Source organism: Oratosquilla oratoria, chromosome 41 (assembly GCF_046742065.1).
Source record: "Oratosquilla oratoria isolate Oo_2021 chromosome 41, ASM4674206v1, whole genome shotgun sequence".
Classification (NCBI taxonomy): Eukaryota; Metazoa; Arthropoda; class Malacostraca; order Stomatopoda; family Squillidae; genus Oratosquilla; species Oratosquilla oratoria.
In genome coordinates this window covers 10319800-10331636 of record NC_134817.1, presented here as the reverse complement: position 1 = coordinate 10331636, position 11837 = coordinate 10319800, and the positions used below count along the sequence as shown (strand labels likewise).

General features: G+C 43.5%; 1 protein-coding gene across 1 annotated transcript in view; it reads right to left on the bottom strand.

Annotated features, from left to right (window-relative positions):
* Nucleotides 1-233: 233 nt before the first annotated feature.
* Nucleotides 234-11837, bottom strand: part of LOC143020958 (uncharacterized) — a gene marked incomplete in the record, with an annotated part of 725096 nt that continues 713492 nt past the window's right edge. Inside the window, 1 exon segment of the mRNA XM_076177994.1 lies at nt 234-283.

Below are 11837 nucleotides of genomic sequence, written 5' to 3'. Positions count from 1 at the left end.
CTTCTTCCCCACTCGAAACTTCCAGAAACACCGTTCACCACAACACGAAAGCAATATTTCACAGGAAACTAAACACACACGCACAAAAGGCGTTCGTGTGTGCGTGTGTATGCGTGCGTGCACGGACCCAAAGGCACGCAAGCACGCACGCAGTGTTTCCCAAAAGCGTCAAACATGTTAGGGACATGTTTGGGGGTTAGGGGGTCGTGTATATACAGGGCAGCTTTTACTTGCCTACGAAACGGAAACGGGGCCTCGTCGGATCTCGTCTCTTTCAGCTTACCTGCAAAAGAGAAAATGAAACTGAGTAAACACGTGGAAGCACAGTCTGTCTGTCATCTGACAGGCAGGAGAGATACGGACGGCACGGAGGGCCGGCCGATAATAAATTGCCTCCATGCACGCACACACACATACGCACGCACGCATACACACACACACACACACACACACACACACACACGAAAAAAAAAAAAAAAAAAAACGTGGACACATACATACGTAGGTACGAGTTTTGAGCTCTCATCCAGTAGGGTACTAGCTGTCGATCCCGAGACCAACACATGATCCAGGAATATGGTGAATATAATACACACAGGTATGGTAGTTTTAGTGTAAAAGGACGCCACGAGCGTTGCTCGTTTGGTGTATGCTACAATTACGTAAATAAACACACACACAAAATTTACCCGTGCATCCACCAGCATATCATGATGTGCACAGCATAAAACTGAGAGACATTCCCCTACCCCTCCACCAAAGCTATGGTTGAATAGCCACAGAAAAATAAAAATCTTTCCCCCTACACGCCTTCTGTATATATGCATTGGGCAGTACACGTATGAACACGCAAGCACATAGAACATAATACAAAAGGAGATTTTTTTTTTTTTTTTTTTTTTTTTAACTTCTTAGGGTACGAACCGAGACAAACAGAGCCAGCCCCTTATGATAGTGGGGTTCCCGTTCTCAACCCTGAACATCAAGAGAGTTCTATGGAAGGGGGAAAGGGGGAAGTTGTTTTGGACCCTCTCCAACTGATGTCGTGGACTTCTTCGTACGAGAAGGGACAGCTTCCAGGACGGCCGAGTCTTCGATGCAGAGGGAGAGAAATGATCTGATGAGGATGGGATGAGATACAAGGGGGGTGGGGGGGAGTTAGGGGAGAAGGGAAGGACGGGGGGGATGGGGGACGGGAAGGGGGAGAGTGAAGGAAAGGGGTGGAGATGGGGAATGGGGGCTGGAAGGACGGGGAGTGTGGGAGAGGGGGGAGAGTGGGAGTGGGAAGACTGGGAGAGAGGAAAGTGGGAGGGGGTGAGAGTGGGAGTGGGGAGAGTGGGAGAGGGTGGAGAGTGGGAGGGGGTGAGAGTGGGAGATGGGGGGGAGAGTGAAGGATGGGATGGGACCAAGGGGGGGGAATAGTGGGATACAAGGAAGAGGACAGTGGGAGGGAGAATGGGGAGTGGGAGGGAGTGAAAGGGGAGTTTTAGTGAGTTGGGGGGAGTGGGGGAGGGGAGAAAGAACTGGTAACCATTACCCCGAGAGCAAATTCCCCCCCCCCGCACAAATGTGTGTAACCTCCAAAGAACACGACATCTTTAGTATGTACTTACGTACCCACTGGTGTGAGCTACACAGATGAATTGATTAACGAAGAATCAATTCAAATTTTATTTTTCGCCCAGAGTGCCAAATCATGGAATTCGAACTATGGCAGCTGTATCAAAAAGTCCCCAACCCGGTAATCGGTTTATCGAGTTAAAAAGCGGTTTATAGCGCATACTCTTAAACCCCGTATGATACAAGGTAAAGAACGGCCATCAAATGCGAGACAGATACGACGCGTCAGAGAAGTTTGCAGGAGTGGTGTGGCATGGTCGCGCGACCGGAGGGGGTTTGTGTCTTTGTTCTGGTTACTGCATGTGTCCCCTATGGTGAAGATGGGGTTCAAGAAACGTTTCCGTACACGTGTACAGTCACGACCAAAAGTTTTGACCCACGCTGCATTTATCACACCGTCGATTTGTTAATTTATTTATTTACTTATTTATTTATTTAATTATTTATTTATTTTGGACGAGTATGTGATATATTTTCCTATGTAGTATTCATCTTACGTTTAGGCAATTTTCTTGAAAACATAAAAAATATATATTGTATCATGAAAAAACTGGGTGGTTCAAAACTTTTGTGCGTGACTGTACCTCATCAGAACATATTAACATGTATACGATTCCTTCAAGGAGTGTGCGGTTGGGAGTGTGAGGAGGTTCCAAAAAATTGTATGTGCGTGGCTACCCCCCGAATAGGGTGGACCTCCTGCCACTGCAACTCGCGGAATTGACAGATATGTTTGACCGCGTCAATCCCTCAACTCTCTCAATCTAGAGACGTCCAGCATCTACGGGATAGAGATAGACCATCCCCAACACCGGTAATCTATCTATCTATCTCTCTCTCACACACACAGATACAAAAGCGGGTCACTACGAACATAGCTCTTCCCATAAAATACAACTAGGTAAGAACATAAGAATGAAGGAGACTGCAAGAGACCATAAGGCCTACACAAGGCAGTTACACACACACACACACATACACACACACACACACACACATACACACACACATATATATACATATATATATATATATATATATATTTATATATATATATATATACATACATACGTGTGTGTGTATACCAAACCTGTTTCTGTCTATAAATAACAACTCACAGAGCTGCAATGACCAGCATCTCTTTGGCAACAACTCCAGCGAGGATGGGGAGCCGACCCCCACCCCCACACACATGGCGCATTACCGAGGGGGGAAGCGAGAAAGAGGGGGGTTAATCACCCTCCAACTCCCCACCCCCACGTTCATCCCTCGTTGACATGAATAACTTGGTAGGGGGAGACTAGACTGAGCATCAGCCACCTGCGTTTTCTTCGTGTATATTTCATTCTGGCTGCCGCCAGGCGATTTTATTCAGTACAAGGACCCCGTCCCCGAGGATCTTACGACGGCCTTGAATGTTTTTATTCAGGCTAACATCATACGATTTTTTTTTTTTTTTTTTTTTTTTTTTTATGGGCCAAATACGCCGACTATCCTCTGCCTATCATTTGCCTTTCCTTTCCCCCTTTCCTTACCAAACCCCTCCCCCTTTCCCCCCTTCCCCGCTCCTCCCCTTTCCCTATCCTTATCAGGACACACATGACCCTATACAAAGGTCAACACACAATTACGACCTTATTCCCTCTACGTACAAGGTCGATAACTGCTTACCACGCTCTTTCCTTGGTTCGTTGTTGCTTCTTAGGTCCCGTTCACACTAGCGGTTTGAACCGCGCGGAAACAGCGGCGGTACCGCACAGTCAAGAAAAAAAAAAAAAAACTGCGCGGTTGTGTGTGAACGCCTCCACTGACTTACATTGTAACTGAACCGCCGCGGTTGGAACCGCTAGTGTGAAAAGGGTCTTATGGGCTAGTTCACCAGCGCTTCCGTCCATCTGGATACTGGTCACATTCCTTTGGCATCGAATGCCGTTTTGAGAGAGTTCAAAGACGCTCACATTGTGAGTACACAGTTGAACAAAATCCTCAACAAATACTTGCGTGAGAAGAGAGAAGAGAGAGAACACCTGGGGGGAGGGGTGTATTAAGAAGAGAGGAATAAAGAGAGGGGAAGGGGGGTATTATGAAGAGAGGAAGAAGCTACAAGCGAAACCGGTCAGGAATAAAACTCGGAACGAGACCCGTGACTCTCTTTTTCACAATGTCTCATCATAAAGAAATGATTAAAGAATGGAAAATGATCGAAAACAATCCCAAACCAGCTACTTGGAAAGGTTAATAAGTCAAATTAATTCAAGATAAAAGTGAACAGGAGTAGATACAGTGAGTAGGAAGAGGGGAAAAGAGGGGAAAAGAGGGGAGGGGAAAGAGGGGGAAAGAGGGGAAAAGAGAGGGAAAAGAGGGGAGATAAACAAATGAGTAAAGACAGAGAGCACTGAAGGATGTGGATCAGAGAAAGAGGGGAGGGAGGGAGGGGAAGGGGAATGAGGAGAAGATGACGAAGTGGAGGGGGGGGGGCAGCCAAGGGGAAAGGAGAGGGTAGATAGAGCAGAGGGGAAATAAAGAGAGGGGAGAGAAAGTCGATAAAGGCGGGAGAGACGTGAGACGGAAATGGGGAAACAAGAAAAGACGAAAAGAGATAAATAAATAAATAAATAAATAGAGAGGAGAGAGAAGCAGTGGGGAAAGGGGGAGGGAGAGAGGAAAAGTGAAAGCGGGAAGGAGAGATAGAGAGAGAGAAAGAGAGGGGGAGGGAATGGGAAAGGGAGAGAGGTAGAAATAGATGGAAAGGGAAAGAGAGAGGGGAAACAGAGAAGGAGAGAGAGAGAGAGAGAGAGAGAGAGAGAGAGAGAGAGAGAGAAGGAAAGAGAGAGAGAGAGAGGGGGGGAAAGGGAATGGGAAAGAGAGAGAGAGGGAGAAATAGAAGGAAAGGGAAAGAGAGAGGGGGAAGAGAGAAGGAAAGAGAAAGAGAGAGGGAGAAATAGAAGGAAAGGGAAAGAGAGAGGGGGAGAGAAGGAACGAGAGAACGAGAGAGAGAGAGAGAAAGAGAGAGGGAGAAATAGAAGGAAAGGGAAAGAGAGAGGGGGGAGAGAAGGAAAGAGAGAGACAGAGACAGACAGGGCGAGAAAGAGAGAAAGAGAGAGATAGAGAGAGAGAGAGAGAGAGACGTCATCCCCCACGAAGAAGAACTGTGTAAAACGTCATTGAAAGTTCTGATCATCAACCCATCACCGAAGCCCGGAGGCTGCGCGCGACCATAGGGCTCTGAGTAATGGTTCCCATCCCGGGGCCTTTGGCACCGGAAGTAGATCACTCGCTTGACATTAATTCTGATAAGGAATGACGTCACTTAGCCCCGACTGTTCTGACAGGAAGTTGACATTTATCACCCTGAACCGTGATAACAGACCCGAAGTAGTCATAATGTTGTTATTATATGTCCGTTCTTATTGTATTTATATTGTAGTCATAATTGTGTCCTCCTCCGTTCTTATTGTCTTTATATTGTAGTTATAACTGTGTCCTTATATATCCGTTCTTATTGTATTTATATTGTAGTCATAATGTTGTCCTTATATATCCGTTCTTACTGTATTTATATTGTAGTCATAATGTTGTCCTTATAAATCCGTTCTTATTGTATTTATATTGTAGTCATAATGTCGTCCTTATAAATCCGTTCTTACTGTATTTATATTGTAGTCATAATGTTGTCCTTATATATCCGCTCTTGTATTTATATTGTAGTCATAATGTTGTCCTTATATATCCGTTCTTATTGTATTTATATTGTAGTCATAATGTTGTCCTTATATATCCGTTCTTATTGTATTTATATTGTAGTCATAATGTTGTCCTTATATATCCGTTCTTATTGTACTTATATTGTAGTCATAATGTTGACCTTATATCCGTTCTTGTATTTATATTGTAGTCATAATGTTGTCCTTATATATCCGTTCTTATTGTATTTATATTGTAGTTATAATGTTGTCCTTATATTTCCGTTCTTATTGTATTTATATTGTAGTCATAATGTTGTCCTTATATATTCGTTCTTGTATTTATATTGTAGTCATAATGTTGTCCTTATATATCCGTTCTTGTTGTATTTATATTGTAGTCATAATGTTGTCCTTATATATCCGTTCTTGTTGTATTTATATTGTAGTCATAATGTTGTCCTTATATATCCGTTCTTACTGTATTTATATTGTAGTCATAATGTTGTCCTTATATATCCGTTCTTATTGTATTTATATTGTAGTCATAATGTTGACCTTATATATCCGTTCTTGTATTTATACTGTAGTCATAATGTTGTCCTTATATATTCGTTCTTGTATTTATATTGTAGTCATAATGTTGTTCTTATATATCCGTTCTTGTTGTATTTATATTGTAGTCATAATGTTGTCCTTATAAATCCGTTCTTATTGTATTTATATTTTGTGTTTCTTCTTCCTGCCGCCAGGGGATTCTATTCGTCTAATGCATTGGGTCCCAAACTTTTTGAGCTTGTTACCCAGTGTACCATGCCACGTTAAGCATGTTACCCCTTTCACAAAATGTTGTCAACATTAATTATATATATATATATGTGTGTATTATATATATCATATATATATATATATATATATATATATATACATGCGAATAAATCACAAAAACACGTGATTCACAAAATGTGTAATAAAACCACTTGGAAAATAAAATGAAAAGTGACCGAACGTTTTCGTCTATTTGAAAATGTCTTAAATAGACGAAAACGTTCGGTCACATTCCATTCTATCTTCCAAGTGGTTTTATTACACACACACACACACACACACACACACACACACACACACACACACACATATATATATATACACATGGCTAAATTAAAACACTAGAGATATCTTTATTTATTGTATTTGAGCTTTGGGCATCTCTTGTGACTATTGCCAATGATGTCAAGAACATCATTGGGCCGGATGGAGTAGCATGCTTGAAGCTAACTGAGAAATTCTTGGCTTCTTGATTTTCAGAATTCTTATTTCTATTTTCTGTCACCCCTCCATTACCCCCGAAAATTTGTCAGTTTGGGAACCACGGGTCTAATGAGGAGGCAAGCCCTCTGCGTGGCACGGTCGTATAGTTCACACTGATGCCCAAATGAAATACTTTCACTAGTGTCTCGCTGATGCGTTTAAAGCCTTTACTGCATATTCTATATTCTATTTCATTATATTCCTTTGTTTAAGTCGCTATATTCCTGCCTTTCATTGTTATTACACTTTTTCTATTGACATCTAAGCGTTCCATATCCACAGATCGTAGCTGTGATTGCACATCGATTGTAAACTAACGTTTCAATTATGTAATTGTTGCTGTCTGGCCGAACAATCCCGTCAAACATATAGTTATACAATACATAAGAATGAAGGAGACTCCAAGAGACCATAAGGCCTACACTAGGCAGTTCTGTATCCATCACCTCTTAAAACAACCAATAGTTTCACAATTCACTACATGGTTACAAAGTCTATTCCATTCGTTAACCACTTAATTGGTAAACCCATTTTTGCCTATTTCATTCTTAAATCTAAATTTGTCCAATTGAAACACATTACTGCGAGTCCTGCCTTGCTGTCTGAATATGATGACCTTGTCTACACCATCCTTGTTAAAGCCCTCGACTTCATTGAATACCTCTATTAGATAATGCACTTTCTAACAAAGATTACATCTCCATCTAGGCTTTTAAACATCGATGAGCAGAGAAAGAAAACGGGGATAAAGTCTGAGAGAAAACGGAAGGTGGCTGGCTGATGAATACTTGACAAACTCTTTCCAGGTCGACACACATCAAGTCTGTATACGAATCAATACTCGCTCCCCATTCATTCCCCCTTCCTAATCGCCTCGACCGCTCTTCACCTCATCCTCACCCAATCCCTCTCCGTGACATCGCCTAATCCCTCTTCACCTTATTCTCACCCCATCTCCAGCAGCCTCCAGATCGTGCCAATCACATCGTGGCCTGCCAAGTCATTTCAGCCCCCAATCACGGGTCTTCCTATAGTCACTTACATAATCATGTGCCCTTTAAATGTCATAAGCAACAGCTCTCATTTCCCCTTTGTAAACTCCCACATGCCATTTCATGTCACTACACTGACGCCACGGCACTTGTACGTCACTTCAATGACGTCACGCCATTTCACGTCACTTGTACGTCACTACAATGACGTCACGCCATTTCACGTCACTACAATGACGTCACGGTACTTATACGTCACTACAATGACGTCACTGTATCTATACGGCACTACAATGACGTCACTGTATTTCACGTCACTACACTGACGCCAGGGTACTCATATGTCACTACAATGACGTCATGCCAGTTCGCGTCACTACAATGACGTCACTGTATTAATACGTCACTACAATGACGTCACGTAATTTCACGTCACGGTATTTATACATCACCACAATAACGTCACGGTACTTGTACGTCACTACAATGATGTCACGCCATTTCACGTCACTACAATGACGTCACTTAGATATTATGCTAAACATAACTTCATAGTTTTCGAGGACTCACGACTATAGAGTGGCTGCCGCCAGATGATTTTATTCACCCAATGGGGCTGCAGCTATGGACTGTATACATTAACCACTTCACTGCTCATGACAAGTATCTTCATCTTGACTGCCATCTTGCGTTTCGCTTCAGCCATGGGAAGCTCTCTGTACAACGAAAGAGAGAGAGAGAGGGAGAGAGAGAGAGAAGCTGGTGAGGTTCAGAAAAGCCACCTCCTGGGTCACCAACCACCTCCTCCTCCTCCTCGCATTACCATAAAACATGACCCAAGTCCTCGTTCTTCAACAGTGCCTCCACCTTTTCTCCCTCCTCCTCCTCCTCTTCCTCCTCCTCCGCAACAGGGTCAGTACAGAGTTGAGTTGGAGTCTTGGATCAGGAGTGATACTCTAAACTCCTCACCTTCCATACCTGGTGATACTTCCCTTTGGAATTCCACTCCCGCCAGGCGATTTTATTGACATGTAGTTGTAACCCTTGGGTGACGTGCTTTAGTGATTTGGTTCTGGTTGAGGGGAATGACGTTCTCAATCGATCAAACCCTTCGTTAAACATTTTTTTGTAACGGTTTTAACGAACTTTAACGATTTCTTTTTTTAAATATAAAGTTGGTAAGCACTTTATAAAAATCCGACAACGACCACTTCATTGCAACACCAGAGCATCCAGGTTGAATTTGTAAATAATGATTATAATAATGATAATAATCTAACGGTCACGCGCGCGCACGCTTGCACGCACACACACACACAAATCAAGGGTTTGTAAGTCTAGACTCAAAAGCTGACAGTGATCCGGTTAATGTTACAATCGCTCCCAATCACTCCATACCCGCCCTCCAATCAGTGTACGGAATAAAGCAATTCCCCTTCCCAATCATTATCACTCCAATCACGCTTAAATTACCAATCGCTCTCCCAATCATTCTTCCACGCCCCTTCACGCCTCACTAATTTGGCATTACCAATCTTTCATGCCCAATCATTAAACCCAATCATATGTATCTATTCATCATAGAGCCCCTCGAATGAAAGGATTGGTTAGTCTTTCAACAATCACGACTACTTATCAAACCATTCCCCAATCACACCCACTGTCCCAATCTTTGAAATCAATTGTCTGGTCATTAACTAGAACAAAATTTACATAAAAAATGTCATTGACATGGTGTGACATGATTCACATAAAGATCTTCGCACGCTATATTGTGTATGTATATAAATATATATATATATATATATATATATATATATATATATTATTCTGGCTAACGCCTGGAGGTTCTACTGCGGGCAGATTATCACTTAAAATCTCTACATTTGATTTTGGCTAACGCTTAGAGATTCTGCTGAGCTAGGGGGGAAATGGGTGCGGGGCAGATTAGCACTTTCTAAAGCCATTCATCTTGGATTGGCTCCTCCAAAGACCCTTTCATTCCGCACTTCCACACAGAAACGCTCCATGTTCCAGCTAACCGCATTTAATTTTCTTTTATTTAATTAATTTATTTAACTTTTATTTGTTTATTTTGCACATGGGGGGCACGGACCCTACTAAAGTGGGTCCCGACCGATCATATCTCCCTTCAAATAGGGGTCCACCTCCATCATTATCTGCATAGAACACCTATCCTTAGTCAGAATAAAATACAAAAAGTAAATCAGTGTTGAGTCAGTTAAAAATCTAGTTAACAAATACATTAACACAGTGGGTCGTACTGATATACCTATACACACACACACGGGCACACACGCGCGCACACACACACACACCTTACCACGCCACGCCACTAGGCACAACAACAAACTCGTGCTCATCAGATCACCGTGGGCTGCCCGCTACAAGAACAGGATCATTTCATCCATAGTGCACATCGTTAATTCAGTTTAATCTAGTGTTAGAATTAGCTCAAATTGTACATGACAGTGTATTACTTAACTCAATAAACCGATTATCATCATTATTATTGTTATCACACACACACACACACACAATCTCTTTTGTAACAATTATAGACACAGAAGAGATCTGACAAAGAATAGCTTCCCACACAAAGTGATAGATATCTGGAACAAACTGAATGAAGAAACAGTGAGAATTTAAGATCAAACTGGATGCTGAAAGATACAAAAGCGGATCACTACGAGCATAGCTCTCTTACCGTAAAACACAACTAAGTAAATACACTACACCAATAAATAAATAAAACAAAAAATACATCCATCACCTTTATTCATCTTTTAACTTCCTTTCCAGGTCGAATCCAGATCGTCTTTCTTCCCATTTTCCTCCTCTCGCTCTCCCCCCAAACCATCTTGCAAACAAACCTCCAACTCCACAAACTCCCCTTTACTCCCAACACGGCTGGCCACTTGCCCCCGCCACCTCAAAGCCTCCCTTATCTCGCTCTGCGCCCCCCAGTAAGCCCCCTTCCAGAGCCCCCTATCAGCCAGGCCTTTTATACGATCACGATTTTTAACCAAACACTCTTGGAAGTCTTTCTGTCACGATCCACCTTCTAGGATCAATACGCAGAGCCACCAGCCACAGCCCCCCCCCGCCCCCCAGCCCCCCGCAACCACCAGGGGGCTGTGGTGGCGTTGGTGGCTCCTCCAGCCCCCTTCGCCTTTCCTCCATGCGCGGTGGAGCTCTCTCGAGGTTGACCTTAAAGCATCGACTCGAAGAACGTGAGAAAGGAGTAACTCTTCGGAGGAGGAGGACGAGAGGAAGCACTGGAGGAGAAGGAAGAGGAAAAAGAGAAAGAGGACGAGGAGGGGAAGGGTTAAGAGAAGGAGGAGGATGGAGAGAGGAGTAGTAGGAGGAAGTGAAGGAGAGGGAGGAAGATAGAGGGAGGAGGAAATGGAAGAGGAAGAGGAAGAGAAAGAGGAGATGAGGAGGAGTTACATGGTTAAACAAACAGCAATAGACCTATTGGTCCTTACAAGGCTGTTCTGGTAGAGGAGAGGGAGAAGAGGAAGAAGAGGAGGAATAGGAGAAGGAGGAGGAGAGGGAAGAGGAGGAAGACGAGGAGGAAGAGGAGGAGGAGGAGGAAGAGGAGGAGGAAGACAACGCAATGCTATCCTAGAGTGAAGTGAAGCTCCAGCCCTAAATATCAGGCAAAAAGTCGTGGTCATGCATATGTGCATGAACACGCGCACATACAAACGTATGGAGGAGCACGCTCAGCCACACACACACACACACACACACACACACACACACACACACACACACGCACACACACACTCGGCTGAAATCATTTCAGTATCGCTGCGCTGCTGGTCGTTACTCCAACTCTCGTGGGCGGGGAGTTGGGGGATTATGTGCGTGTAAAGTCACAGTTTTACCCATAGATCGGTCATTTATGACCCTTATGCTCTCTTCCGGAAGGGAAATAGTTGTCGATCACGAGTCCAATACGTGATCCAAGACCATGGTGAATCTCACACACACGCACACACACACACACAGGGCTGAAATAATTTCAGTATCGCTGCGCTGCGGGTCGTTACTCCAACTCTCGTGGACGGGGAGTTGGGCGTGTGTGTGTGTGTGTGTGTGTGTGTGTGTGTGTGTGTGTGTGTGTGTGTGTGTGTGTGTGTGTGAGTGTGTGCGTGTCAGGTCATAGCTTTACCCATAGATCGGTCACATCCGAGCTCTCTTC